This window comes from Oryctolagus cuniculus, chromosome X (assembly GCF_051225735.1).
Source record: "Oryctolagus cuniculus isolate XC-2025 breed Fujian yellow rabbit chromosome X, ASM5122573v1, whole genome shotgun sequence".
NCBI classification, from domain to species: Eukaryota; Metazoa; Chordata; class Mammalia; order Lagomorpha; family Leporidae; genus Oryctolagus; species Oryctolagus cuniculus.
In genome coordinates this window covers 128960445-128976308 of record NC_142888.1, presented here as the reverse complement: position 1 = coordinate 128976308, position 15864 = coordinate 128960445, and the positions used below count along the sequence as shown (strand labels likewise).

The window sequence follows — 15864 nt, the reverse complement described above, 5'->3', positions numbered from 1 at the left end:
TGGGGAGTAAACCAGCAGATGGAAGACTTTTCTCTCTCTGTTTCTACCTCTCTCTGTAACTGTCTTTCAAATAAATAAAATAAAAAGAAAAAATAAATAAAATTGATACATCATTGGACCAACAAAAAAAAAAGAGAGAGGGAGAAGACTCACATCAATAGAATCAGAGATGAAAAAGGAGATGTACACAGAAATAAAAAGAATCATCAGAATTACTATACGCCAACAAATTGAAAAATCTGAAGAACTAGATTTCTAAGCATATACAATTTACCAAAATTGAGTTATGAAGACAGAGAAAACATCAATAACCAAGAGACTGAATCAGTAATAAAGACCCTGTAAACAAAGAAAAGCCCAGGACCGGATGGCTTCACTGCAAAATTCTACCAGACATTTAAAAAAGAACTAACTCCAATTTTTCTCAAACTATTGAAAACACTTGAAAGGGAGGAAATCCTCCCAAATTCTTTCTATGAAGCCAGCATCATCTTAATTCCTAAACCTGAAAAAGATATAACAGAGAAAGAGAACTATAGACCGATATCACTGAACATAGAAGCAAAAATCCTCAACAAATACTAGCTAATCGAATCCAACAACACATCAGAAAGATCATTCACCCAGACCAAGAGGACTTATCCCTGGTATGCAGGATAGCTCCAAATACACAAAATCAATAAATGTGATACATCACATTAACAAACTGAAGTATAGAAGCTATATAATTATCTCACTAGATACAGAGAAAGCATCTGATAAAATATAACATCCTTCCATGATAAAAAAGCTTAAGCATATTGAGTATAGAAGGAACATTCCTCAACACAATCAAAGCAATATATGACAAACCCACAACCAGCATCATATTGAATGTGGAAAAGTTGAAACCATTTCCACTAAGATCTGGAGCCAGACAAGGATGTCCACTTTCATCACTACTATTTAATACAGTTATGAAAGTTTTAGCCTGAGCCATTAGGCAAGAAAAAGGAATCAGAGGGATACAAATTAGAAAAGAAGAAGTCAAATTATCCCTGTTTGCAGATGACATGATCCTATATATAAGGAAACCAAAAGACTACACTAAGAGACTATTGGAACTCATAAGAGTTTGGTAACACATAAAAATCAATAGTCATTGTATACACAGAAAATGCCATGGCTGAGAAAGAACTTGTGAGATCAATCCCATTCATAATAGCTACAAAAAATTTAAATACCTTGGAACAAAATTAACCAAGGAAGTGAAAGATCTCTACAATGAAAATAATAAAACATTAAAGAAGGAAACAGAAGAAGAAGACACAAAAAATGGAAAAATCTTCTATGCTCATGGACTGGAAGAATTAATATCAAAATGGCCATACTACTGAAAGAAATCTACAGATTCAACGTGATCCCAATCAAAATACCAATGACATTTTTCTCAGATCTAGAAAAAACAATGCTAAAGTTCATATAGAAACATAAGAGACCCGGAATAGCTAAAGCAATCTTATACAACAAAAACAAAGCTGGAGGTATCAGAGTATCAGATTTCAAGACATACTACAGGACAGTTATAATCAAAACATCCTGATACTGCCACAAAATAGACATGTAGACTAATGGAATGGAATAGAAACCCCAGAAATCAATCCAGACATTTACAATCAACTTCTCTTTAACAGACAAGCTAAAATCAATCCCTGGAGCAAGGACAGTCTCTTCAAAAAATGATGCTGTGAAAAGTGACCTATGCTTACAGAAGTATGAAACAAGATGCCTACCTTACATCTTACACAAATATCAACTCAAAATGGATAAAGAATCTAAATCTATGATTTGATACCATCAAATCACTAGAGGAGACATTGAGGAGACTCTGTAAGATACTGGGACAGGCAAAGACTTCTTGGAAAAGAGCTCAGAAGCACAGGCAATAAAGGCAAAAATAGACAAGTGGGATTACATCAAGTTAAGAAGCATCTACATCACAAAGGAAACACTCAACAAAGTGAAGACGCAGCCAACAAAATGGGAGGAGACATTTATAGACTATGCAACTGATAAAGGATTAATATCCAAGAAACTCAGCAACAAAAGAAACAATCCAGTGAAGAAATGGGCAAAGGACTTGAACAGGCATTTTTCAAAGGATGAAATCCAAATGGCCAACAGACACATGAAAAAAACACTCAGGATCATTAGCCATCAGGCAAATGCAACTCAAAACCACAAGAAGGTTTCAACTCACCCCAGTAAGATGGCTCTCATACAGAAATCAACAAACAATAAATGCTGGCGAGGATGTAGGGGAAAGGGTACCCTAATCTACTGTTGGTGGGAAATGCAAACTATTTTTTTTTGACAGGCAGAGTGGACAGTGAGAGAGAGAGAGACAAAGAGAAAGGTCCTCCTTTTTCTGTTGGTTCACCCCCAAGGGCCGCTGTGGTCGGCGCGCTGAGGCTAGCACACCGCACTGATCCATAGCCAGGAGCTAGGTGTTTCTCCTGGTCTCCCTTGCTGGTGCAGTGCCCAAGCACTTGGGCCATCCTCCACTGCACTCCCGGGCCACAGCAGAGAGCTGGACTGGAAGAGGAGCAACCGGGACAGAACCTAGTGCCCTGACCAGGACTAGAACCCGGGGTGCCGGCGCCGCAGGCGGAGGATTAGCCTATTGAGCCGTGGCGCTGGCTGGGAAATGCAAACTCTTATGACCATTATGGAAGACACTATGGAGATACCTCAGAAAGCTGAAAACAGATCTAATATATGACCTAGCCATTCCACTCCTGGGAATTTAGAAACCAAATGTAATGAAATCAGAATATGAATGAGTTATCTGTACCCCCATGTTTATTGCAGCTCAATTCACAATAGCTAAGATTTGGAATAAACCAGATGTACATTCACTGATGACTGGAAAAAGAAACTGTGGGATACATATACCATGGAATACTACTCAGCTGTAAAAAAAAATCCTTTCTTTCACAACAAGATGGATGCAACTGGAAACCATTATGCTTAGTGAAATAAGCTGGTCCCCAAAAGACAAATACCATATGTTTTCCCTGATCTGTGGTAACTAATGGAGTACAAAATAATGTAATGTATATGAGCAAAATTGACATTTTGAGAACTGACTGTTGTTTATAGCTTTTGTCTCTATTGTTGAGGAACAGTGTTGTTTTTCTCCTTACTATTTGTTGAATTCTTTACTGAGTGTGTGTGTGTGTGTGTGGGGGGGGGGTTAATCTGATGATTATAAAATAAACTGAAAGTATGTCATTGTTAAAAGAAAAAAAAAGCATGGTTTCCTGTTCCTGGACTATTTATATAAACAATGTGGTTGGGGACAGTGCCGTGGCTCACTTGGTTAATCCTCCACCTGTGGTGCTAGCATCCCATATGGGTGCTGGTTTCTAGTCCTGGTTGATCCTCTTCCAGTCCAACTCTGCTGTGGCCTGGGAGGGCAGTGGAGGATGGCCTAAGTGCTTGGGTCCCTGCACCCACATGGGGGACCAGGAAGAAGCACCTGGCTCCTGGCTTCGGATCAGCATAGCTCCAGCTGTAGCAGCCATTTGGGGAGTGAACCAACGGAAGGAAGACTCTTCTCTCTTTCTCTCTCTCTCTCTCTCTCTCTCTCACTGTCTATAATTCTACCTGTCAAATAAAAAAATGTGGTTTATGCTGAACCTTTGCTTTCTTTTTAGAATTCTGGACTTCTGGTACTCACTAGGCAGTGTGGGTACCTATGTTTTCAGGCCCCTCAAAACACCCTGGAAGCGAGACCCTAATGAGCTTCCATGATCTGCAACATCTTAAAGTTGTTCACACAATGCACTGTTGGAGGAATTAACTGCATCCTGTATGATTCCACTGGAAGAGAACTCTGGAAGCCTTAGGATGGTCTTTCCCAGACTTTACCCCAAGTGCCTTTTCATTTGTTGGCTTTGCTTTGTATGCTTTTCCTGTAATAAATCACATCCTTGAGCACAACTGCATGCTGAATCACGTGAAGTCTTCCTAATGAATCACATTTCATGACAGTCTTAGAAACCCCTGATACACATTCACACATGACAAATTCTACCAAGTAAGTCCAAAAACAAAAATACAAAAAATCTTGACAGCAAAATTTACTTAGTCAAAAAACATACGGGAAAAATATGAGGGGTCTTCAAAAGCTTCACAGAAAATGTGTATCTTTTAAAAATTACTATGCCCTTTATTTGAAAGGCAGAGAGATAGTCAGATACACAGACTTTCTATCCGTGGATGCCTGCAAAGGCTAGGATTAGGTCATCCAGGTCTTTCATGTGGGTGGCAGGAACTCAAGCACTTGAGCCATCACCTGCTGTCTCCCAGGGTGCACATTAGCAGGAAGCTGGATTGGAAGTGGAGCTGGGACTCCAACCCAAGCACTCTGATATGGGATGTGGGCATCCTAAGTACTCTCCTTATACTTGAACTCCCCCCCCCTTCACATCATCTTTCAATTCCAATTTTCCACATTTTGAAGTTTCCTCATGTCTGTTACTCTGAATTAAATATAGGTATTATATAAAGAGTACCTACAACTAAAAAGCCCACAAGAAAAATAGGCAAAACAAATACAGAAATACAAATAGCTGAAATCAAAAGATATTTAATGTCACTCAAATAAGATAAATATAAAATAGAACTCTGAATCTACATTTTTACCTATTAGACTGGCTGGCTAAGATTAAAAAATTAGAAAATGTATGGGGTTAGTAGGCAAAATAATTGTCTTCCAAAGATAAAGATGTCCATGTCCCAATCCCTGGAAGCTGTGGTATGCTATCATATATGATGGCAAGGAGGAATTAAGGTTATAGATGGAACTCAGATTATTCATCAGCTGATCTTAACATAGGGTTATCACTCTGGCTTTGCTTAATATAATCACAAAGGTCCTTAGAAAGGAAAGAAGGTATAAGGGTTAGAGTCAGAGCAGAAGATATGATAATGGAAGCAAGTCAGAGGGATTCAAGGAGAGGACTTGACCTGCTGTTGTTAGCTCTCAGGATAGGGGAAGAAGCCACAAAGCAAAAATGTGTCAGCCTCTTGAAGCTGAAAAAGACATAGAACAGATTGTGTCTTGGAGCCTCCAAAAGGAAGAGAGTCCTGTCGAACCCCTAATTTTGGCCCAGTGAAATCCGTTTGGGACTTCTGATCTCCAAAACTGTAATGTGATAGACTTGCATGTGTTAACTCACTGGAATCTGTGATATTTTTGTTGCAGCAGCAACAGGAAACAAGTGCAGTTGAGAGATACAGGTACATGACATGTGCAAGTGAAATCTACAAAGGGAGTTTGACAATATCAGTAAGTCTACACGTAAGAAGTATCCTATGATATATGTGAACACATACATAATGATGTTTATAAAATGTTATTCATGGCAATATATATATATATATACATATACATATATACATATATATAGCAGCAAAAGACCAGAAACAATCTAAATATATATCAGTAAAGGACTAAATAACAAAGCATGGCATGGTTAACAGAATACCATGTGGACATAAATAGAGAGAAGAAGCGCATACATTATTCAGTATCTATTGGTAAATGAGAAAAGCTAGGTACACGACAGTGGCTATATAGCATGCTACCATTAGAGTCAAAGGAAAAAAGAGTATAAAGAAATTGCCAGTTATAGGTCTAAACTATCACTGGGTGGATCTTTTTATTCTTTTGGACCTTTTATATCTATATGTCTTTTTTTGAGATTAACTGATTTATTTGAAAGAGTTACAGAGAGGCAGAGGCAGAGAGAGAGAGAGAGAGGTCTTCAATCCACTGGTTCACTCCCCAAATGGCTGCAACAGCCAGAGCTTGAGCTGATCCGAAACCAGGAACTTCTTTCCAGGTCTCCCACATGGGTGCAGGGGCCCAAGGACTTGGACCATCTTCCACTGCTTTCCCAGGCACATTAGCAGGGAGCTGGATTAGAAGTTGAGCAGCCACGACTTCAACCAGGGTCCATAGGGGATGCTGATGCTCCAGGCGACAGCTTAGCCTGCTACGTCACAGCACCAGACACTAGAAGTACATTTTTAAACTTACACATGTAGCTTCTACTGCTTTCCCAGGCCATCGCAGAGAACTGGATCGGAAGTGGAGCAACTGGGACTCGAACCAATGCCTATATGGGATGCCAGCACTGCAGGCGGCAGCTTTACCTGCTATGTCAGAGTGCTAGTCCCTGGGTGGATCTTAAAACACTGGGTATCTGTGCAGGGGGTAGTGGCAAGGGAGTCTGAGGTATGTTAGGAGGGAGATATCCTTTGATGCTTTCTGAATTATCAATCATGGATATATATTAGCTGTTCAAAATTAAACTGAAAAGTTAATGATGTTGAATAAGTGCTCTTTCTAAACAGGAGAATATTCTTGCTGATGGCTTGGTTGCTACTGATTGCTATTCACTCTATTTATATGAAAATATTCACTCATTTAATGAGGGTCTACTAAGAACTAGGTACAGCATAGAGAAAGAGACGAGTAAGACACAGCTGTTGCCTTTAGAGAGTTGAAAATCCTTTAATCCTTCAAAGGAGAGAGACTAGGAGCTGTTGAAGTTTCAACAGAAGGAAATGAGATGGTCAGGGCTGTATCTCAGGAACACTAAAATGACAGGAGGCATATGAAGGCGTAGAGAGGAGACACAATGGGGGTAGGAAAACCAGCTAAAGCCTGATCCAACCTTCAGGAATACAACCATATAGAAGAGAGGAGATGAAGATCTGAAGTCAGTCAGGCTGGGGAACAAAACCTGCTGGAAAAAAAACAAAACAAAACAGGGAAACCTCCTAAGGCCTTGATTTCAGATGCAAGTGAAGAGGAGGAGGATAATACAATTAAAGAGCAACTGGGAACATAGAGAAGGTTTTGGGGGACATATAATAAAGTCATTTTAAACAAATATTTAGGTGTTGCTTGAAGTCATGTAGCAGTCATAGTGGCAAAAGGAAGCTTACAGATTTGAAGTAAGCTTCATTCTTGGAAGTTACACTCAGAAAAGGCAATACTGGAGTTCGATCGGTAGCGGGAGCGGAGAGCAGACCCCAGAGAGCCCTGAGCAGCCCCACCGCCGCCGCCGACCTAGTTACCATCACACCCCGGGAGGAGCCGCAGCTGCTGCAGCCGGCCCCAGTCACCATCACTGCAACTATGAGCAGCGAGGCCGAGACCCAGCAGCCGCCCGCCGCCCCCGCCCTCAGCGCCGCGGAAACCAAGCCCGGTACCACGGGCAGCGGCGCAGGGAGCGGTGGCCCGGGTGGCCTCACATCGGCGGCGCCCGCCGGCGGGGACAAGAAGGTCATCGCAACGAAGGTTTTGGGAACAGTAAAATGGTTCAATGTAAGGAACGGATATGGTTTCATCAACAGGAATGACACCAAGGAAGATGTATTTGTACACCAGACTGCCATAAAGAAGAATAACCCCAGGAAGTACCTTCGCAGTGCAGGAGATGGAGAGACTGTGGAGTTTGATGTTGTTGAAGGAGAAAAGGGTGCGGAGGCAGCAAATGTTACAGGTCCTGGTGGAGTTCCAGTGCAAGACAGTAAATATGCAGCAGACCGTAACCATTATAGACGCTACCCACGTCGTAGGGGTCCTCCACGCAATTACCAGCAGAATTACCAGAATAGTGAGAGTGGGGAAAAGAATGAGGGATCGTAGAGCGCTCCCGAAGGCCAGGCCCAACAACGCCGGCCCTACCGCAGGCGAAGGTTCCCACCTCACTACATGCGGAGACCCTATGGGCGTCGACCACAGTATTCCAACCCTCCTGTGCAGGGAGAAGTGATGGAAGGTGCTGACAAACCAGGGTGCAGGGGAACAAGGTAGACCAGTGAGACAGAATATGTATCGGGGTTATAGACCACGATTCCGCAGAGGTCCTCCTCGCCAAAGACAGCCTAGAGAGGACGGCAATGAAGAAGACAAGGAAAACCAAGGAGATGAGACCCAGGGTCAGCAGCCACCTCAGCGTCGGTACCGCCGCAACTTCAACTACCGACGCAGACGCCCAGATAACCCTAAACCACAAGATGGCAAAGAGACAAAAGCAGCCGATCCACCAGCTGAGAATTCGTCCGCTCCCGAGGCTGAGCAGGGCAGGGCTGAGTAAATGCCGGCTTAACATCTCTACCATCATCCGGTTTAGTCATCCAACAAGAAGAAATGAATATGAAAATCCAGCAATAAGAAATGAACAAAAGATTGGAGCTGAAGACCTTAAGTGCTTGCTTTTTGCCCGTTGACCAGATTACTAGAACTATCTGCATTATCTATGCAGCATGGGGTTTTTATTATTTTTACCTAAAGATGTCTCTTTTTGGTAACGACAAACGTGTTTTTTAAAAAAGCCTGGTTTTTCTCAATACACCTTGAAAGGTTTTTAAATTGTTTCATATCTGGTCAAGTTGAGATTTTAAGAACTTCATTTTTAATTTGTAATAAAAGTTTACAACTTGATTTTTTCAAAAAAGTCAACAAACTGCAAGCACCTGCTAATAAAGGTCTTAAATAATAAAAAAAAAAGAAAAGGCAATACTGGTAGATATGAGAGAGAAAGACTGCTGAAGGGGCTGTATAGAATAAGGAGGAGGACAGACTTTTCTAGAAAACCCACATTTAGATGCCAGAACGAAGCAGAAGAACCAGAAAAGAAGTGACAGAGGTAGAAGCAGATTTCGATCTGAGAAGCTAAAAGAAAGTTAAGTTTCAAAAAAGAGGGAAATGTGACAGTCTGGATGCCATACTAAGACTCCACTGAAAACATCAAGAAGTGTTGAATGTGACAGAAACATTTCTAAAAATATACAATAAGCCTGTGAGGGAGACCAAAATACAACCACAGAGAAACACATTGGGTTTCCTCTTCAGAGCATCTGCAGAACTGGTTTCCATGGCCTCTTGGTATACAGCAGAGGAGACAACATGAAGCCCAGGTCCATACAAGATAGGTAGCCCGGCTGGAAACCTGTACTCAAAATGTTTCAGCTGATGGTAAGGATGAATGGGAAGTAACTGCCTAGGGTCTCCAGGAGAATTTACCTGTCTCTATTAAGGGTGCTGAGAAAGAGAGGAAAAATATCTCTAATACTGTCCCCTACAAGGAATGTGTGGCCACAAGTCAGCCCTTAAGTAATATGTAGACAAAACTCATAAAACTTGGATGGTCCAAAAAACATCAAGTGGAGAATGTAATTTATAACCATCCCAAACTGGCAGCACCTCAAAATTTTCCTTTGGTAAAACTGCCTTTAATCCTGCCTCAGAATATCCATATCCCAACAGATAAAGTTCCAAGGAATAGAAGTTCACAGGCAATAGAGCATGCCAGGAAACTAATCACCACAAACTAGCAGAGCACACACTTATGGTACAAAGGGTCACAAGGATTTTGGATACTGTAATGATGAAACACCTACTATAAATTTTGTTTAATGTGCTTATAGAAATAAGAGGGGGGCTGGCGCTGTGGTATAGTGGGTAAAGCTGCCGCCTGCACTGCTGGCATTCCATATGGGTGATGGTTTGAACCCTGGCTGCTCCACTTCTGATCCAGCTCTCTGCTATAGCCTGGGAAAGCAGTGGAGGATGGCCCAAGTGGTTGGGCCCCTGCACACACATGGGAGACCTGGAAGAAGCTTCTGGCTCCTGGCTTTGGCCTGGCTGAGCTCTGGCCACTGAGGCCATCTGGAGAGTGAACCAGCGGATGGAAGATCTCTCTCTCTATCTCTGACTCTACCTCTCTCTGTCTCTGTCTCTCTTCCTCCCATCCTTCCTCCCTCCCTGCCTCTGCCTCTGTCTCTGTAACTCTGCCTTTCAAATAAATAAATAAATCTTTACCAAAAAGAAAAAGAAAGAAAAAAGAAATAAGAGGGGATGGAAAATCTGACTTCAGAGGAAGAGATTATAAATAATGCCCAAAGAGATGTGAAAAGGAAAAAAAAAATCTTAAAAATAATCAAAATAGAACTTCTATAATTGAAAAATATACCAAGGGAAAGACAAACTCAGCAGACCAACTACAGGTGAAATACAAGATAAAATGGAAGATATACCTAGCAAGCATCCCAGGAGATAAAGGGATGGCCCATTGATTAGGATTATTTATATCTTGCATACAGTCATAAATATTCTTTTGTATCTACTCAATGTTAAAAAAAAAAAACTTTGAAAGGAGGGATAGTTGAGTCAAATGATGGCCTAGAAGACCACCAAGTCTTGTAAGGTACAGTTCCACCTGAGCACAAGGGGAGGAAGTCTGCCACAGTGGGTGTTTCTGAACAGACATCAATGCTGGGAGAGTCTAGATGGGCGGATGGTTCCAGAAGACAGGCTGGGGGGAGAGGAAACAAGTAGGTATAAAGGCCGACAGAGAGAGGCTGGTGCTGTAGCATAGTGGGTAAAGCTGCTGCCTGCAATGTTGGCATCCTATATGGTTACCAGTTCGAGTCCCAGCTGCTCCTCTTCTTATCCAGGTCTCTGCTGTGGCCTGGAAAAGCAGTAGAAGATGGTCCAAGTCCTTGGGCCCACCCATTTGGGAGACCCGAAAGAAGCTCCTGGCTCCCGGCTTTGGATCAGCTCAGCTCCAGCCATTGCGGCCAACCGGGGAGTGAACCAGAGGATGGAAGACCTCTCTCTCTCTCTCTGTCTATGCCTCTCTGTAACTCTGCCTTTCAAATAAATAAATAAATAAGTCTTTTAAAAAAGGCCAACAGAGGGAAGGCAGTGGGAGGGAGAGATCAAAGAGAATAGAAGGTCAAGTCTTGGAAGTGGCAGAAAGGAAGCATATTTTAAAAGCATGATTAGTCCCTCAACTAGTGAAGTTTATTCTTGATTTAAAAATAATAGTAAAGGCTTTGCGGAAAATAAAGTAGAAAACTAAGTCATACTAAAGCCACATCTAGGCCAACAGTAGCGTGTTTTTGCATGTGTGAGAGTACAAGTGTGCATACGCTTCTCATTTCAATTTCCATCTAAAAATGGGCTACCTTTTTTTACCTATTAATTCTGTAATCAGCCTAGAAAATAAGGGTCTGTTAAATTTCCACCTCATTTAAAATTTCAAAGCCATTGCTTCCATGCTTTGGATGCAGTCTGAAGTACAATGCCATCAGTCTGTGGAAGGCCGCTACCACCCACCACAAAGGACTGCAACTCCATTACTTCTCTCCTGGAGCAGGAGATAGTAACAGCACTGCCCATGCCTGTTTCCTCCAACCTAAGGTCAAATTTACCACCCCACTTCCAAAACAAGAACCTCACAACTGCATGACTGCTAGTTAGCTCATAGAACTACAAGAACAAAAGACTGTGATGTCAAAAAACTTCATTTGGAATGCCACAGAAAAACAGTAAGGGCATAAGCACAAGCCTGTTGCTTTCCTGAAAGCAGTAAGCCTAAACAAGGTCAAAAGATGAAGAGGAAAAAAATGGAAAACTGTTTCTGAAGAATTCTGTTCCTTACATAGCACTGCTTCCCATACTGTCCGTTTCTAGCTCAGATGCTTTCTGGACTTTATGCTCTGAAACTGAAAACCTTCAATGAATCCTTTATCAAGGTACAACCAACGGCTCAATAGTAAGAATACTATTCATCTTTACATAGCATCTTTCTTTTAAAGGGCTTAAGGTGTCCTGAATATTACCACAATCACTTTATTAACAGTCTTGGGAAAAAGTATGTTGGTAATCATCTGTATTCCCTACACCTGCTGGGGAAATGACACACTAATAACAGAACAGATGACATTTATTGGGTACTTCTTGAGTGCCAGGCAGTTTTGTAAGTACTTTACGTTTAATTCTCACAAAACCCCTATGGGGTAGGCTCCGCTATTATACCCTTTACAGATGAGAACACTTATGATTATAAATATTATGTGACTTCCAAAGTCACCAAGCAGGGAAGTGACTGACCCAGATTCAGACATGGGCCATCAGACCATTCCATGGCACATGCTCAGAACATGGTGGACGGACTCTACAAAGAAGTCCCCTCAGAAGGTCTCCCCATCAGTGGCTGCTGGAATAATGGCACTCGGGTCTCAGGCTTTATTTTCTCTTCTAGTTCTCGATATCCCTTATGTGAGTCTACATCCCATGCATTTGTTTATCAACTCAAAGCCTTCACTTAAAATTCAAGAAAACCCATGTATGTGTATAGCTGTAAAGACTGATTTAAGTGACTTTACTAATGCTCACATTAACTGAAAATTCATTTTGTTCTATATATTCTACCATTATCTAGAAGTATTTTTCAAACTCTCTTGACTAACAGTAAGCAATGAACTTTAACATCATAGCCCACTAAAGTATACACACATATACACACATATACACATACACACACCCTTACCACTGAAAGAAATGGGACTGATGGTTTAAAAAACTCTCATCTAAAATTTATATTACCTCTGCTTGTCCCATCTGAGTAAAAAATGAGCAAACAGGAACCGGTGCTGTGGCACAGCGGGTTAGCACACTCTCCTGAAACGCCGGCATCCCATATGGTGTTGGTTCGAGTCTTGGCTGCTCCACTTCCCATCCAGCTCCATGCTAAGGCCTAAGAAAGCAGTAGAAGATGGCCCAAGTCCTTGGGCCCCTACACCAGTGTGGGAGACCTGGAAGAAGCTCCTGGCTCCTGACTTCACATCAGCACAGCTCCAGCTGTTGTGGCAACTGGGGAATGAACCATAAGATGGAAAACCTCTCTCTCTGTGTCTCTGTCTCTCTCTCTCTCTCTGCCTCTCTTCTCTCTGTGTTAACTCTGACTTTCAAATAAATAAATAAATCTTAAAAAAAAAACCCAAAAATAAAAATGAGCAAATAATAAAGGGAGTCAACAAAAGAACAACTTTGTCATGGAACATAACACCCCAACAATCAAATTCTTTCTAAACCACTATCGGGACATGTTCATATGTATACAATTTTTATTTCTGCCTTTTAAAAGTTGCCATAATGTCAGAAGCAATGCAACATTATTATAGAATTATACCACTTGCCTTAAACTAGAATTGAGTAACATGCAATTTATAATAATTAAATATAATGTCTAGAGTTTGAAAAGCAAAGCAGAGTTAAAAGAAGAAAGTAAATGCTTTGGCCAAAATAGAAAATGTTATCTAAAAAACAAGCACGTGTTACTCAATTGACATAATGCTGAAACAATCGAGTTAATGGTTTTGGGGTGGACTTGTGTTGCTAAACAGCTCAAGTTCAATTCAAAGTTTAAGTCCCAATTTGAACACACTGAGTGGCAAAAATACTAATGGGGAAGGATGCAAGAGAGAGCCAAATGGGTGGTCTGAAATAAGAAAGCCCACTCACAGTCCATTCATCCCACGGCTGCACTTGGAGTCCGCTCTCCTGGCCTCCAGATGCCATTTCATGGACACAACAGCAAGTTCGCTTCTGACTTGAAATCACTGAGATAATCGGCAGGGGTGTAACAGTTTTAATCATATTAACAGAATGATATTTTTCAAGCAGGGGCCTTTGTATTGTTCAATGCAATCAGGCTTAAACTACGCTTCCAGGAAATCCCTTTTTGGCAGACTCTCACATTCCCCACTGTGGCAGTTTGGAAACTTTTCTTCCCCTCCTGTCTCAGAGGAATAATTGTCCCTTCTCCTTTCCAAAACTGCCCCACAAACTGGGCTTGAGCCCACCCTCCTCCGCCACCTCCAGGATGCTGCTCTAGAAAGGATCCCTTCTCTCTTTTGCCTTCAAAAGCAGCAAGACTTCCCCTGCCCCCAATCCATAATACAGTCATTCACCTTTCTCAGATTCTGAGGGAAAAAAACCTTCCTTCCACACGGCTCCTAGCCTCCTTTATTTTCCCAGCCACTCTCCCTTTAAGAACCTGCAAACTGGGGCCGGTGCTGTGGCATAATGGGTCAGGCTGCCACCTGCAGTGTCGGCATCCCATATGGGCACCGGTTTAAATCCTGGCTGCTCCACTTCTGATCCAGCTCTCTGCTGTGGCCTGGGAAAGCAGCAGAAGATGCCCCAAGTCTTGCGCCCCTGCACTCATGTAGGAGACCCGAAGGAAGCTCCTGGCTCCTGGCTTCAGATCGGCACAGCTCTAGCTGTTGTGGCCAGTTGGGGGAGTGAACCAGAGGATGGAAGACCTCTTTCTCTCTCTGCCTCTCCTCTCTATGTGTAACTCTTTCAAACAAATAAATAAATCTTAAAAAAAAAAAAACCTGCAAACTGTCTTCTATCCCCTCCATTCTAAGATCATTTTTATGGACTCATCAAAGTTTAACAAACTTATATGAGGCCCTGGGACAGAGACTAGGGATACAAAGATAACGAAAGAATGTGCCCACCTCAAGCAGCTCACAGTTAGGAGGTCGGATCCCCAGGGAGCTCGTGATCATGAAGTCTAAAAGCTTCTTCTGAGCTCTCCCTCTCCTTGGCCCTCCACGGCATGTGACACCCACAAGCACCCCCCTTAAGCCCCCCTCTCACTTCTGTCCTCTGAAAAGTCCACACCTCAGATGCCTCCCTCACCTCTCTACCCACTCTCCTGTAGTTCCCAGCTTCATTTCCTTTGCCAAGGCTCTGGTTTGGCATTTCTCTACTACACACAGAGTTACTTAATCAGGGACCTACAAAAGGGCTGCAGAGGAGCCAGGAGTCCCCTAAAATGTCAGGTTTTGTACATAAGTGCTCTTTGCATGGGAAGAGAAATTATAATTTACATCAGATTGTCAATGGAGTCCATGACTTCAGATTAAGAACCACTATTCTAGATCTACCTCTCTCGACTCTTTCCTGAGGGTCAAGCCTTTGGTGACCCACCATAAATTCTGTCAAAATACATGTCATGCCACATGTCTAAAACAGAACTCTTTTTTTTAAAAGATTTATTTTATTTATTTGAAAGAGTTACAGAGAGAGGTAGAGACAGAGAGAGAGGTCTTCCATCCACTGGCTCACTACCCAGATGACTGCAACAGCCAGAGCTGTGCCAATCCGAAGCCAGGACCAGGAGCTTCTTCTGGGTCTCCCATGCAAATGTAGGGGCTCAAGGACTTGGGGGCCATCTTCCACTGCCTTCTTAGTCCATAGCAGAGAGCTGGATCTGAAGAGGAGCAGCCGAGACTCGAACCAGCACCCACATGGGATGTCAGGGCTGCAGGCCTGGGCTTTAACTTGCTGTGCCACAGTGCCAACCCCCAAAACAGAACTCTTCATTCCTCCCCATCCCTCTCTTCCACCTGTTTGCACAAATGAAATCCTTTTATGACCTCCCTATGCTGTCAACAGCACCCTACCTTTCCCATTACTCAAGTCCCAAACCTGCAAATGATGGCTAATTAATCTTCTCTATCCTCTCAACTCCATGGCTGCCAGTCATCCCATCCCTTTTCCATCCACACTACCGACATCCTGGTTCAGGCCCTGTGGACCTCTTGCTTGGCCCTCAGATATCTCTCCTGGCTTCCTTAGCTCTCCCTCTTATCTGTTTAACATAGCACGCTCTTCAATCTGGTCACTTATTTCAGAAATTTCAGTGGATCTCCATTACTTCCTGAAGCACCAGCTCCTTACCTCAGTATAGCCCTCCATCAGATGACCCCAAATCTCCTCCTCTTCCCCGTGCTCCAGCCAAACATCAATGGCTACCCTCTTAAACACCTTGCGAAGCTGCCAGCTTTCCCTCTTCCACGTCTAAGGTGAAGGTCTCGGCTATGCCTGAAGTTCTACTTTTCTTTACCCTCCTTGCCCACTGGAAATGCTCTGTCCTTCAAGGTCCAATGGTAACCACTAACAATTCTGCGTAGGGTTTTCCTAATCTTGGTTAGAGG

The 15864-nt window shown here is 42.5% G+C and overlaps 1 protein-coding gene and 1 pseudogene across 8 annotated transcripts in view; one reads left to right on the top strand and one right to left on the bottom strand.

Annotated features, from left to right (window-relative positions):
- MTM1 (myotubularin 1) overlaps positions 1-15864 on the bottom strand; it is a 127895-nt gene that overhangs the window by 54077 nt on the left and 57954 nt on the right. The window lies entirely within an intron of this gene.
- On the top strand, positions 7181-8577 carry LOC100350362 (Y-box-binding protein 1 pseudogene; annotated as a pseudogene). The gene has a single exon (XR_016228560.1). The product of XR_016228560.1 is annotated as a Y-box-binding protein 1 pseudogene (transcript).